We start from the raw sequence: 13,742 nt of genomic DNA, 5'->3' as shown, positions 1-13,742 counted from the left end.
AGAAATTTCGTCCTCAAAATTACCTAAAACAAATAAAATTGGATATGACGCTTTCATCTTCTTCTCTAGCTCCCAAGTAGCACTTTTAGGTGTAGCTCCTCCCCAAATAACTTTCACCAAAGGAATTTCCTTTCCCCTAAGTTGCTTCACCATTTGATCCTCGACTCTCACCGAGGTAGCTTTCATAGTTAGGTTCTCCTTAACCTCAAGATGATCCGACTCAATCACATGCGAAGGATCATGGATGTATTTCTGAAGTTGGGAAATGTGGAAAACATCATGGAGATTTGACAAATTAGGAGGCAAAGAAATTTGGTAGGCAACACTACCAAATATTTTTAGAATTTGGAAAGGACCAATAAATCGAGGAGTAAGTTTTCTGGATTTCAATGTCCTGCCAACCCCAGTCCACGGAGTGACTTTCAAGAACACATGGTCACCTTCTTGAAATTCCAAGTCCTTTCTCCTCCTGTCAGCATAACTTTTCTGTCTACTCTAAGCTATCTTCATCCTCTCTTGTATCAATCTAACCTTATCAGTGGTTTGTTGCACAATCTCAGGTCCTAAGATAACATTATCACCAGGCTCGCACCAACACAAAGGGGTCCTACATCTCCTACCATACAAGGCTTCATAAGGTGCCATACCTATACTAGAGTGGTAACTATTATTATAGGTAAACTTTATCAAAGGTAAAAGACTATCCCAACTACCCCCTTGGTCCAACACACAGGCTCTAAGCAAATCTTCTAAAGATTGAATAGTCCTCTCAGTCTGACCATCAGTTTGAGGGTGGTAAGCTGAACTAAGTCTAAGTTGGGTCCCCAAAGCTCGTTGTAGGCTCTCCCAAAACCTAGAGGTGAATCTAGGGTCTCTGTCTGAAACTATGCTAGATGGTATCCCATGCAATCTCACAATCTCATCAATATACAGTCTAGTCAATCTCTCTAGAGAATACCTAATGTTAATAGGTAAGAAATGTGCACTCTTAGTCAACCTATCAACTATAACCCAAACCTACAAAATTCATAGAAATGATATCCCACTTCCACTCGGGTATACTCAAAGGCTGAAGTAGTCCTAAAGGTTTCTGATGTTCTATCTTAGCCTTCTGACACACTAAACAGACCCTCACGAATTCAGCTATATCTTTCTTCATCCTAGGCCACCAAAATTTCTTCCTAAGGTCTTGATACATCTTAGTTGCTCCTAGGTGAAAATTAAGCTTGCTCCTATGACCTTCCTCTAGGATCAAACGTCTAAGTGTAGAGTCATTAGGCAATCATACTCGGTCTTTAAATCTTAACACTCCATCTACACCCAAGGTAAATTTTCCTCTAATACCTTGTCCTATAGCATCACGTCTGGCCACTAGAAATGAATCCACTAACTGTGCTTCTCCAATTTTCCTCAACAACTTACTAGTCACCTGAGTCATACCTAGTCTCACACTACTAGGGGTGACCTCACAAGTCAAACTCAAGTCTCTAAATTGAGCCAAAAGGTCTATCTCCCTAATCATAAGAGAAGACAAATGCAAAGATTTCCTACTTAAAGCATCAGCCACCACATTGGCTTCGCCCGGATGATAACTAGGATCAAAATCATAGTCCTTAAGGAACTCTAACCATCTCCTTTTCCTCATATTTAATTCCTTTTGGTCAAATAAATACCTAAGACTCTTATGATCACTAAACACCTCAAATTTTGAACCATACAAAAAATGTCTCCAAATCTTAAGTGTGAATACCACAGTTGCTAATTCAAGATCATGGGTGGGGTAATTCTTCTCATGTATTTTCAATTGCCTAGATGCATAAGATACGACCTTTCCTTCTTACATTAACACTCCACTCAAACTCATCTTAGAAGCCTCACAATAAACCACAAAAGTCTTACTAAGGTCAGGCAACACTAAAACAAGTGCACTAGTTAACTTCTCTTTAAGGACTCGGAAACTATTCTCACATTTACTATCTCATACAAACACAACTCCTTTCCTAGTTAAACTTGTCAAGTGTAATGCTAACTTAGAGAATCCCTCTATGAATCTTCTATAATATCCAGCCAATCCAAGGAAGCTCCTAATCTCACTAACTGACTTAGGTGTCTCCCACTTAAGCACCGCCACAACTTTAGATAGATCTACTGATATACCCCCACTTGAAATCACATGTCCTAAGAAACTCACATCCTCTAGCCAAAAGTCACACTTAGACAACTTGGCATAAAGTTGTCTCTCCCTGATGGTTTCAAGTACTACCTTTAAGTGTTCCTCATGTTCCTCTTTAGTCTTGGAATGAACTAGTATGTCATCTATGAAGACAACTACAAATTTATCCAAGTACGGATGAAAAATTCGATTCATGTAATCCATAAAAATTGCAGGAGCATTTGTCACACCAAAAGGCATTCGTCTCATCTAACAACTTAGCAACACAGTCTACTAATAAATTTTGTATAAATCTCAACACATCTACACACTTTACATCATGCTTCTTATAACTTACAACATTACCATCATGTACTTCACAACTCTCAACTAGATTATGTCATCGTATTTCACAACATATAAATAGTCAACACATAACATAAAAACAACTTTAACAACATACCACATATTCAACAAATTTTTATTTAGCACAACAACTCACTCAATGTATAACTCTTCAACTTATTTAACACATCTACAAAACTACACAACTCAGCTACAACATGCATCTCACATCTCACTACTAAATATCCTCATCATGCTACATAACATCATCTTTCAACACAAAACACATCAACCCATGCTATGTAATCATCTTTAACCACTTACAGCATTCACTACACATAATAACTACTCACACATCTCGTTTACATCCCATCTTCATCACAAAAGCATCACCAACAACATCATTATTCAATATTTTATCATCTATTATCAACACACAACATTTTCATCACATAATACAACTCTAATACTTGTTTACAACCCATATATCATTCTAACTTACACACACAAACAACATAAATCAACCTAAGCACTCAAAACAACTTTCAACTTAACCAAATTACTTATTATGAAATGGCAGCCTTCACATAAAATAGTATATATGAAGTAATACTACTCCTATCATGCTCATCCTTATCACATGAAAGATAAGAAGATTTCCTACAACTCTCATGAATACATCAAGTCCTAATTCCATCATCTACCTTATTAAAAATTTTGGGTTTAGACTCTTAAGCCCAACCTAGAGTCTTATTTGTAATAAAGATATAAAGGAAAGGTCATAATATATCAGTTTTCTGAAACCCTAATAGTTTCTACAAAGGAAACCCTAGATGAGAACCCCAAGAAGCACATGAAGTAACCTCGAAAAAAGGAGATTGTGTTTGCACCTCAAAGATTTCTATTTGAGGCAAGAGGGGAGAAGGTTATATGTTAAAGGATTGTGCTATGTTATGCATGTCAAGATTATATGCACAATTGAGGGTTCTATGTGATTTGAATGGTTTAGTATGAATTGATGTTACATAGAGACGTTCAATAAGAAGATTGAAGGTGTTTCAAATTGTTAAAATTATATTAGAAGGGTTAAGGAACCCTAACTTGTGATTCTATGAAGTGCTAAATGTACAACGAGCCTGGTTACATGTTTGATGTGTCAGTCACTGTGAATGTTGTTCTTTGTGAGTTAGGTGTGGAAAGTACCAAGCAGAGCACAAGAGCCACATAAAGTCACTACAAAAAAAAATACTTATTATCGACGGACTTTTACCCACGGATAAATATCCGTCTAAAAAATGACATTACCGACGAATTTTTTCGATGGATATGTGTCCGTCTGAAACATAAATGATTCCGAAAGATATTATCCACGGATTTTTTCCATCACTACAAAAAATCGCGTTAATAATGGCAGTTGTAATTGTAAATAATGACATTTATGACCGTCAATATATACATGTGTGGCAGTTCCGTGTAACGCCATAATTTATGCCGCCACAGAGTAAAAAACGACGGTTACAAGCGCACCGTCACAACACCCGCCATTTAATACATTGTATAAAGCAACGGTTTAGACGTGTAAATAATGACACTCTAAAATGTCGTAAATTACACAATAAAAATAATTATATAGGTTAATAATGACAATTTTGAGCGCCATTATTTCCATAATAATATGGCGTGATCAAACTGCCATTATTATAACAATTTGTACATAAAAGTATGACACTTCTAACTGTCGTAATTTTCAAATAAATATTTTTTTTCATCATAATTATTTATAAAAATTAAATTTTTAATTAAATATTTTAAATATTAAAAACACCTGTGTATTTAAAATGTCATAATTGTGTGAAATCGAAGTAATCAACAACTCCTAAAAAATTCAACCAACCAAGTTCATTCAATATACTTCAACTTGTAATAACAAAATACAAAACATAAAGTTGATTCATTCATTAGTTGTACTAGGGAAAATATAAAGTTATATCAAACAGAGTCAAGGTACTTCATAAGTTTTATATTCATTACATAAACTAAAGTAGCATTTTCTAATATACTAATGTGCCTAACTAGCCTTCCTTTGGCTACCCTCATTATCACCATTGCTTCCTCTTGATGATCCTCTTATGTTGTTTGGTGATGGAGCACCACTTCCAACATCTGATGTCTGAAATAAATAAAAATAATTTTATATCAATTAATTTCAATCACGTACACTACTAGAAAAATTAAAATTAGAGAGGGAAAAAATCCGTCACTAAACTTCATAAAATCCGTCACAAATAAGTTAGTGACGGAATTTGTGACGGAAATGATTCCGTCACAAAATTTGGCGTCACAAAATATTTAGTGACGGATTATTTTCTCCGTCACAATTAGTGACGGAATTAAGGCGTCACAAACAATATAATTTCCGTCACTAATTTGTAACAATAAATGTTTAGAAATTAATAAAAATCCGTCGCAATTTGTGAGGGATTAAATCCCTCGCAATTTGTGAGGGATTAAATCCGTCACAAACTGTGATGACTCTAATTAAGTAGAATCCGTCACAATTTGCGAGGGATTAAATCCCTCGCAATTTGTGAGGGATTAAATCCGTCACAAACTGTGATGACTTTAATTAAGTAGAATCCGTCACAATTTGCGAGGGATTAAATCCCTCGCAATTTGTGAGGGATTAAATCCGTCACAAACTGGGATGAATCCCTCACTAACTGTTGATGACTAAATCTGAGGAAACCATTGTTTTTAAGAGTCTGGTAATCGATTACCTATACATGTAATCGATTACCAGACATCATATGTTCGAAATTTACTTATTAAAAGGTTCTCTGGTAATCGATTACCCATTTCTTGTAATCGATTACCAGAGCAAAATATCAAAATAAGGTTCAGCTAAAGCAATATTGAAATCAGAAACCCAAAATATAACAATTCTAAAAAGCAGGGAATCAAATTAAAAGCAAGGGATAGTAGAGCCAATTCAAAAGGATAACCAAAGCCACTTAAAAGAAATCCAATGTAGTTAGTGTTTAAAAACATCCAAGTAAATACAATATAGCGCAATGTGACCAGAAATTAACAAGAACACAGCAATCACACTACTATAGGTTTAAGAACCTCACTCTGTGCCAAAATATCACCAATCACAGTACTCCCTCTGTCTCATTAGAACATAGTTACATATCTAGAATCACTAGTCAAATGAAAAGATCAAGTCAAGTGAGCAAAAAAAATTAGGAAACATGTATTAGTTGTAGGTCATAACAGACCAAAAGAACCTTCTTAGTAAATATTTATACGTTACTCATCAACATAAATTCCAATACCCCCTTTTCTTAACATATTTGTGCACAACAAATATATAAATCTAGTGTTCAATGAATTATGGAAGGGAGATCTTCATAAATTTTATACATCATACATATTAACAAACATAAATAAGGTACCTTGCTATCAGCATCATACATATATAAAGCATTAGGGGAATTGCTAAGAAGGCATTATCTTGTATAGATTATAATGCCTACTTTCCCCATCTGGGATCATACATATATAACATATTTGTGCACAACAAATATCATAGAATGCCACACGCCCATTGCTAGTTCCAGCAGCCAGCATCCAACCATCATCTCTAAAGGCCAACGAAGAGAAAGGTGCTTCATAAGAAATGCAAGATGATGGTCTTCTAGCAAGGCCAACACTAGCAATGATCTGTTGATTGCAGAAAGATACCAGAAAGCAAAATCATATTAAGTCAAAGAAAAGTCTCACTTTCAAATCAAGCTTTTATGGTTGCACCCTGCTTCCCAATCAAGCTTCCTGCTTGTGTATCTGCCACTAGAAGCCTGGTAACAACTGAACGTGCAGTAGCCAAAGTGCTATCCCCAAGGTCACGGTCTACATTGATAACTTGCTTATGGAACCTTAACAAACCATCAACAGCAGGCGGTATGGGGCGATCTGGCTCTTCTTTTGCAGAAACCATTACCTTTCAAAATCGTCAAAGAAAAAGAATTCAAAAATACTAAATAAGAGATGATGAAAACTAAAAAGTATCAAAAACAGGGAAGTTAAAATAGACCGAATTGTATTCAAAGAACCAAGGAGATCAAATAAATAAGCATGACAAATAGACAATGATATATATCCAATGTCATCCTTACTGCATAAAATAACAGGGAAATTGAAACTCACTTCTCTTTCTGAGATTCCAGGTGGGCCATCAAGAATTTTAATCCGCGCCTTACTCTCTCCTGTAATTTTTTTTATAAACTTGCCCTTTCGACCAATGATACTGCCAACCTTTTGCACTGGAACCAACATCCTGAAAACATTCTCTCCCAAAGAAAACTTGAGTTTCCTGATTCGTTCCTATGATTCCTGAAATTATGATTTGAAGGAAATATGTAAGATTAGTGGAAAAACATTAAATAAATAATTTGTCCCATACATATTACCGGCAAGGCATAGTTTGGAAAAACAACTACTGTTGAACGATTAAAAACTCTTCTCCAATCATTCAAAAAGTTCAATCTGCCCATTAGCGGCATATTTCCTTGATCGATAAGCAAGAGCATTTTCATGAAGGATCCATATAAGAGGGATAGACTTGAAAGGCTCCTGCAAAAAACTGTAAGAACTAAAATCATAAGTGCTACTTGAATACGGATATTCATGACAAAAAACCTCAAACACAAATTATAGGTGCAAAATCAGAAAGGATTCAGGTTAAAAAAACTCAAGTATCATACCAAGAAAAGGCACCCTTGGCTTCCAGAGAGCTCACAATTATACCATCATAGCTGGAAAAAAAAAGATAGAATAATTCTTATCAGTTGCAATCAGAATTTGCTAATCCGATCAAAACAATAGCATTTTCTTAGTCGGCAACAAATTAAGAAACAAGTCAAAGTGAATTCACGTGAATTCATATATACTATTTTCAATGTTCAAATATTATAAGGATTAATTCACATCATTAAAAAGACAAACTGAACGTAATGATTAAGAGAATCAAATAACATTTTTTTTCTCAAACTGAAAATAAACATAACTGAGTAAAGGATAGAGAATTAATCAATATTGTAATCTAGCCATATAAAAACAAATTATTTTACTGCAATTTTCCGATGATTAACTTCAGTATACCTAAAAACCAGAAGTTATAGAAGGTGCATCAACAACAAAGTAGAAAAGATATATAAAGCTTGAAAGGATTAAACAGACCGTCATTTTATCAGTTACCAAATAGTTGGTTCAGATTTCTAGACATTCCAATTATTAAAACCATGCAAAATGCTCTTAGTCCAGAAGTAAAAACTATAACAACAATCATACTTTAGCCAGTCTACAGAGTTGTTGCGCTTATCACAAGTTCTAATGACAGTGATTGGAACTCTTAAGTTTCTGCACACATTATGCCCTGGTCCATCTTGAAGTGAAAAGACCTGCAAAACATAAGACAATATTTGAGCTAAAATAAATATATTAAAAATAAAACACTGAAAGAGACGTGGAGGCAAACATCTTAATATTTTTTAGCCTAACTTCGATAAGTCACCACATTCTTAAGGACATCAATCAACAATTTTAAACCCATAGGCCTGCTTCAATTTCAAACACTTCTCTAGCAAGGTTCTACGTGGAAGGTGAATTAACATCTAGTAGAGTTATCTTCACTTATCCCGTGAGGTGTTTGAAAGTTGAAACCAATAGTAAAATAAACACACGCACACACATTTGCGTAAGAGGAACATTTGACTTATTATCACTTGTTTGCGTTCTCCATCTCTTCCAGAAATCAAGAACCACATTCAAACCCACACCGGTGCATAAACCTAAATTCAGAAGTATATACCTGCAGGCAAGCAATAAACCATGGCCAACTTAAAAGCTATTTTTGCACTAGTGGCAGCCTCTAACTCGCTGTCAAATAGCCCCAGATATATATACCTGCAAGCAAGCAATAAACCATGGCCAACTTAAAAACTGAACTTTGATTCATCACGAACGAAACCAACCCAAGTAAAATAGTGTTTATGAAGAGTAACTCCCCTGTATTTTGAGCTTCCCCTCGAAAAGCCAGTGCTCTGTCGACGCAAAATATGCACAAACTCCTCCTTCGTGAAATTACTCATCTGCACAACACAATAACGGAAAACCGAAGCTAAAGTCACAAATTCCATTCAAGCTTCTAAAAATACCAACAGATTAAAACCATCACTTCATTCACCTATAAGAAAAAGAAAAAAAAGAAAAGCGAACATAGCATGGTTTCTTCCGCTTTGCCACTGAACAGTTCACAGCGGCGTGACCTTCCTCGCGGCGCATCTCTTCGATGAAGGCATAGCCGTCGAGGAGGATGGTTTCCTTGGGGGGGCGGTTGGACCAGTTGGGGTTGGGGTCGTTGAGGGAGGAGGTGGTGGCGCGTGTGGAGAGGGCGCGAAGGGAGGGGGTGGCGGTCTGGGAAAGCTCTTGGTTGGGGAAGGCGAGAGAGTCGGAGGGAGAGAAGGAGGGGAGGGTTTGAGTGATGTGGCGGAGGAAGAAGGGGGCTGGGTTCGCGGAATGAAGGAAGGGGCTTAGGGTTTGGTGAGAGAGGGAAACCAAAAGATAAGTGAGAGGGAAATGAAAAAAAAAATTTATCATTACAAAAATAAAAAAAAAATTAAAAATTATATTATTAAAAATATATTTTTTATTTAAAAAAAACTACCATTTTAACTCCTATAAATAATATGAAATAAATATCTTTAAAATATAATTATTTTTAAAATTAGTACCTTATATTTTTATTAATTAAATTATATAAATAATATTTTGAATTTAAACTTGAAAATAATGATTAATATAATTTAATTTAAATGCAAAATAGTAGTATTTCAAATTTAAAATAATAATATATTTATAATAACAATAATAATAGTTCAATTTTGAAATTTTAACAAAATTTTAAAGTTTTATGTACAACACTTTTTCTTTGGATATAAAAAAATTATATTCTCTCTAAATAACTACATAAAATCTTCTAACAAAAACACAAGATCGAGTAATACTTGTCATATTAATATTCTCTCTAAATGATTTAACACAGCTGGAGGTGTGGTGGCCGGCGAGAGACTGTTGGAACGGTTTAACACAAAAAGAGCTGTGGTGGCCGGGTGAGGGACTGTTAGAATGGTTAAACCGAGAAGGAGCTGTGGTGGCCGGCGAGGGAGTGTGGATTCGTTTAACAGAGAAGAGAAAGAGGTCTGCTAGGGCAAGAGAGAGTGTGGATTCGTTTAACAGATTTTAGATTTTATTTATTATGTTTTATAATAAATAAAATCCAATATTAAATCAAAAGATTATAAAAATCATAACTCAAATCTAGGTAAATATTTTGATATTAAATTTATTATATTAAAATTAATTAAATATTTTTATCAAACAAACTCATTCAGATTTTAAATTTTATTTACTATCTTTCATAATCAAAAGAAATCCAATATTAATTCAAAAGATAATAAAAATTATAACTAAAATATTTATAAATTTTCTAATATTAAATTTAGTATATATTAAAATTAATTAATTAAATATTTGTATTTAAGAAATTGTTAAAGATTTTAGATATTTATTTTAAAGTTTTTATTTTATTAAATTAATTAAATTTTATCACTTTTTAATAAAGTGAGTGAATGATAATGAATTAACTAAAATTCAAAAATATATTTTAATTAAAAATATTTTTTTGGTTAATACAGTAACTAAAAACTATTATAATAAATAATTAAACTAAAAAAATAAATTTTATAATGGTTATTTTTTTAATGATGTTAAATTAAATATTTTAATTATTTTACAATAAATTAAATAATAATAATAATAAAATATGTTAATTGATATTTTAAATAAAATATATTAAAATATCATAACCAAAAGAAATCAAGTATTATATCGAAAGATGAATAATTGATTTAGTATGTATATACCTAATTTTATTTAAATTATATATTGAATTTAATTTTTACGTATGAATTTTTTATTACCGAAACAATTAAATTCTTTGTTTAAATATATTTATATTATAAACAATATAAATTGTTAAGATAATTCTATAAGATATAGTTTAGATATACTAGTTTATACTCTCTTAATTTATTGTTTAGTTTCCTTAGTCAGTTTTATCTAAATTCCTAAACTTTAGGGATTGATTATGTTTTATGTCTATTTATTTTATTGTATCCATCAATTCAATAACATGAAAATCATTCAGATTCAAGTACTAAGGAAACTAAACTAGAAATTAGGAGAGGATAAACTAGTATATCTAAACTATATCTTATAGAATTATCTTAACATAAATATATAACAAAAAACACAATATTTTTTTAAAAATAATGTAATTTACTCTACTCACATACAAAAATTAATAAACGTACAAAATAATCAAATATAAAGATAATAAAATAATTTAATTATTTTACAATAAATTAAATATAAAGATAATAAAATAATTATTATTATAATTACTAGCAAGAAAAAGGCACTTCGTGTCTGCATTGTATTAAAAAAATTAAAAGAAAAAAAATAAAAAATTACTCATAAAAAAGTAGTTATTAAAAAATAAATAAAGGATAAAATAATTCATGTAAAAATAAAAAGTAAAAGTAATTATTGTAAAAATGATTTATTAGTTTCAAATTCTTAAATTTGATTAAAAAAAAATTTTCTAACTTTTTAACATAAAAGGGTATAATGGTCCAAAAAAAAATGGAGATCAAAGTAGTTACTGAAAATTATATTCCCTTTATATATTAGTATAGATATTAAATTTACAATAATATATTGAAATTATATATACTTTTATTTATCTTTTTAAATATTAAACTTGTTGATTTATATAATAAAGTGAAATTTATAAGTCTAAAAATTTGTATACTTTTATTTATCTTTTAATCAATATTAAACTTGTTCCAGACATGGCTGTTGTACCTTAAAATGTGATTCCAGAACGGGCCGTTCTGGATATACATGCTTCTTTTGTTATTTTTCTTATATTTAAATATAAATGTATAATTTTAATATCTCTATGGTTCTTATGAGAAACCTAAGGGAATGCATTTGTAATTGTAAGAGACAATTATATGAGTCAGATGTTTATTGTATGGATTAAAGTGTTCTGTGGGTTCTTAAGAGAACCATGAGAGAAACAAACAAACTATACAAGTTTATATTTTGCTTTTTGATTGTTCTGTTGTATTCCTTGTTGCATGAGATGTATGAATATCTATTTAATTTCACAAATAGATGAGTTTTGATTTGAATTAAACATGTTTGATCTCTTATTTCATTTCAACTTTTGAAATATATATATATATATATATATATATATATTATTTATTTTATATTTTTCAATAAATAACTAAATTAATACTTTTGAAATATATAAAATTAAAAATTATGAAATTAGAAAGATATTTTTTAATAAATAAATAAATTAGTTAATTATTATTTATTTTATATTTGTGGACATTATCTTCTTATAGTTATTTTAATGACTTTTATAGAATGTTTTAAAGGTTTTTAATAATTATTAGTATTTTAATAATGAATATTTATGAAAATTAATTTTTGTAATATTTTGATTTTTAAGTAGCCCAAAACGGGCCGTTCTCAAACTTGGGCTTCTACGCTCTTAAGTAAAAACAGTTGCGCCCTGACTATCAGCTGCTTTTGGTTTAGTGGCCTACCATGGTCATGTAATCGATTACCAGTGCGTGTTTGCTTGTTCTGATATATGTAATCGATTACAGAGTAGTGTAATCGATTACTAGGGACAAAATGCACAGAATCTGAAAAGGGGTAATCGATTACCATATTAATGTAATCGATTACTCGGCGCATCTGCACTTATATTCGTGCAGTTCGTCTTCTTCCTCATGAAAGAAAACCCAAATAAAAATTTAATCTTTTGATTTGAATTCCAAGCATTTGTGAAATTCTTTGAAATAGTAGAATTTCAAATTCTCCCAAAAATGTAAGAATTTGAAATTCCTCATATTTTTTTCCCTTATTTCACTTATATATTTTATCTTATATCTTCATATTTTTAATTATTGAATATTCAAAAATACTTTAAAAATTATTAAATATTAACTAAATTAATTTTTAAAATTATTAAATATTTAAAAATTGGTTAACATTTTTTTTATAAAATTTTATTTAAAAATCTCAACATATAAATATCCTTTTAAAAGCAATTTTATCATGATAGAATCATATTATCATATCCAAATTAATAATTTAAAATTAAAAAAAATTGAATTGACTTATCCAAACAAAATATTTTAACAATGATAGAAATTGAAATCAAAGTAATTCAAATATCAAGAATTTCAAATTCCTTGAATTTGTAAAATTACTCATCCAAACACACCATAAAGGAATGCAATTGTAAGAGACAATTATATGAGTAAGATGTTTATTGTATGGATTAGAGTACTCTGTGGGTTCTTAAGAGAACCTGAGAGAAACAAATAAACTATGTAAGTTTATATTTTGCTTTTTGATTGTTCTGTTGTATATTTATACATAAACTAATAATTTGATAAATATAACTTATTATATATTAATATACTTTTACAAAAATATAAATATACATATCTTATATATCTACTATATTTATATTTTTGTAAAAGTATATTAATATATACTAACTTATATTTATCAAATTATCAATTTATCTATAAATATACTAAAAATATTATTGATATTAATTTATTAGCAATATTAAATTATTAATAATATATAAATTTTATTTATTTAGTAATAATAAATATATATCATTTGTTACATTAATAAAAATTATAGTATATGTTAACTTAAATAAGCAAATAATTGTATAATTTTAAATTATTATTATTATTATTATATATATATATATTAAAATTTTAAAATTATTAAATTTTTAATGGGAGAGATTCAAATTGCACAATTATGATTTTTGAGGGACTATAATTGTTCAATTAAAAATTAAACGACTAAAATTGCACAATTACAATCCTTTAGGGACTAAAATTATCCAATTAAAATCTTAGGGATCAAAATTGCACAATTACAATACTTGAGGGATCAAAAATGTAATTAAGCCAAAATTAAATTAATATTCTTTTTTTTTTTTAATTTCACAAGTTTTTTTTAAATATTTTTAATGAATGTCTTAGTTTCTTATGTTCAAAATTGACAATTTTTT

At 30.4% G+C, this 13,742-nt stretch overlaps 1 long non-coding RNA gene across 1 annotated transcript; it reads right to left on the bottom strand.

Moving 5' to 3' along the window:
- Nucleotides 1–5,632: 5,632 nt before the first annotated feature.
- Nucleotides 5,633–8,280, bottom strand: LOC145958250 (uncharacterized). The gene is made up of 3 exons (XR_014433936.1): nt 7,847–8,280; nt 7,261–7,311; nt 5,633–7,139 (listed from the first exon to the last, which is right to left on the bottom strand). It is a non-coding gene; the product is annotated as an uncharacterized LOC145958250 (long non-coding RNA).
- Nucleotides 8,281–13,742: the final 5,462 nt, after the last annotated feature.

This window comes from Cajanus cajan, chromosome 5 (assembly GCF_000230855.2).
Source record: "Cajanus cajan strain Asha chromosome 5, NIPB_CcT2T_4, whole genome shotgun sequence".
NCBI classification, from domain to species: Eukaryota; Viridiplantae; Streptophyta; class Magnoliopsida; order Fabales; family Fabaceae; genus Cajanus; species Cajanus cajan.
The sequence above is the reverse complement of the archived record's forward strand: the minus strand, read 5'-3'. Positions and strand labels throughout refer to the sequence as shown.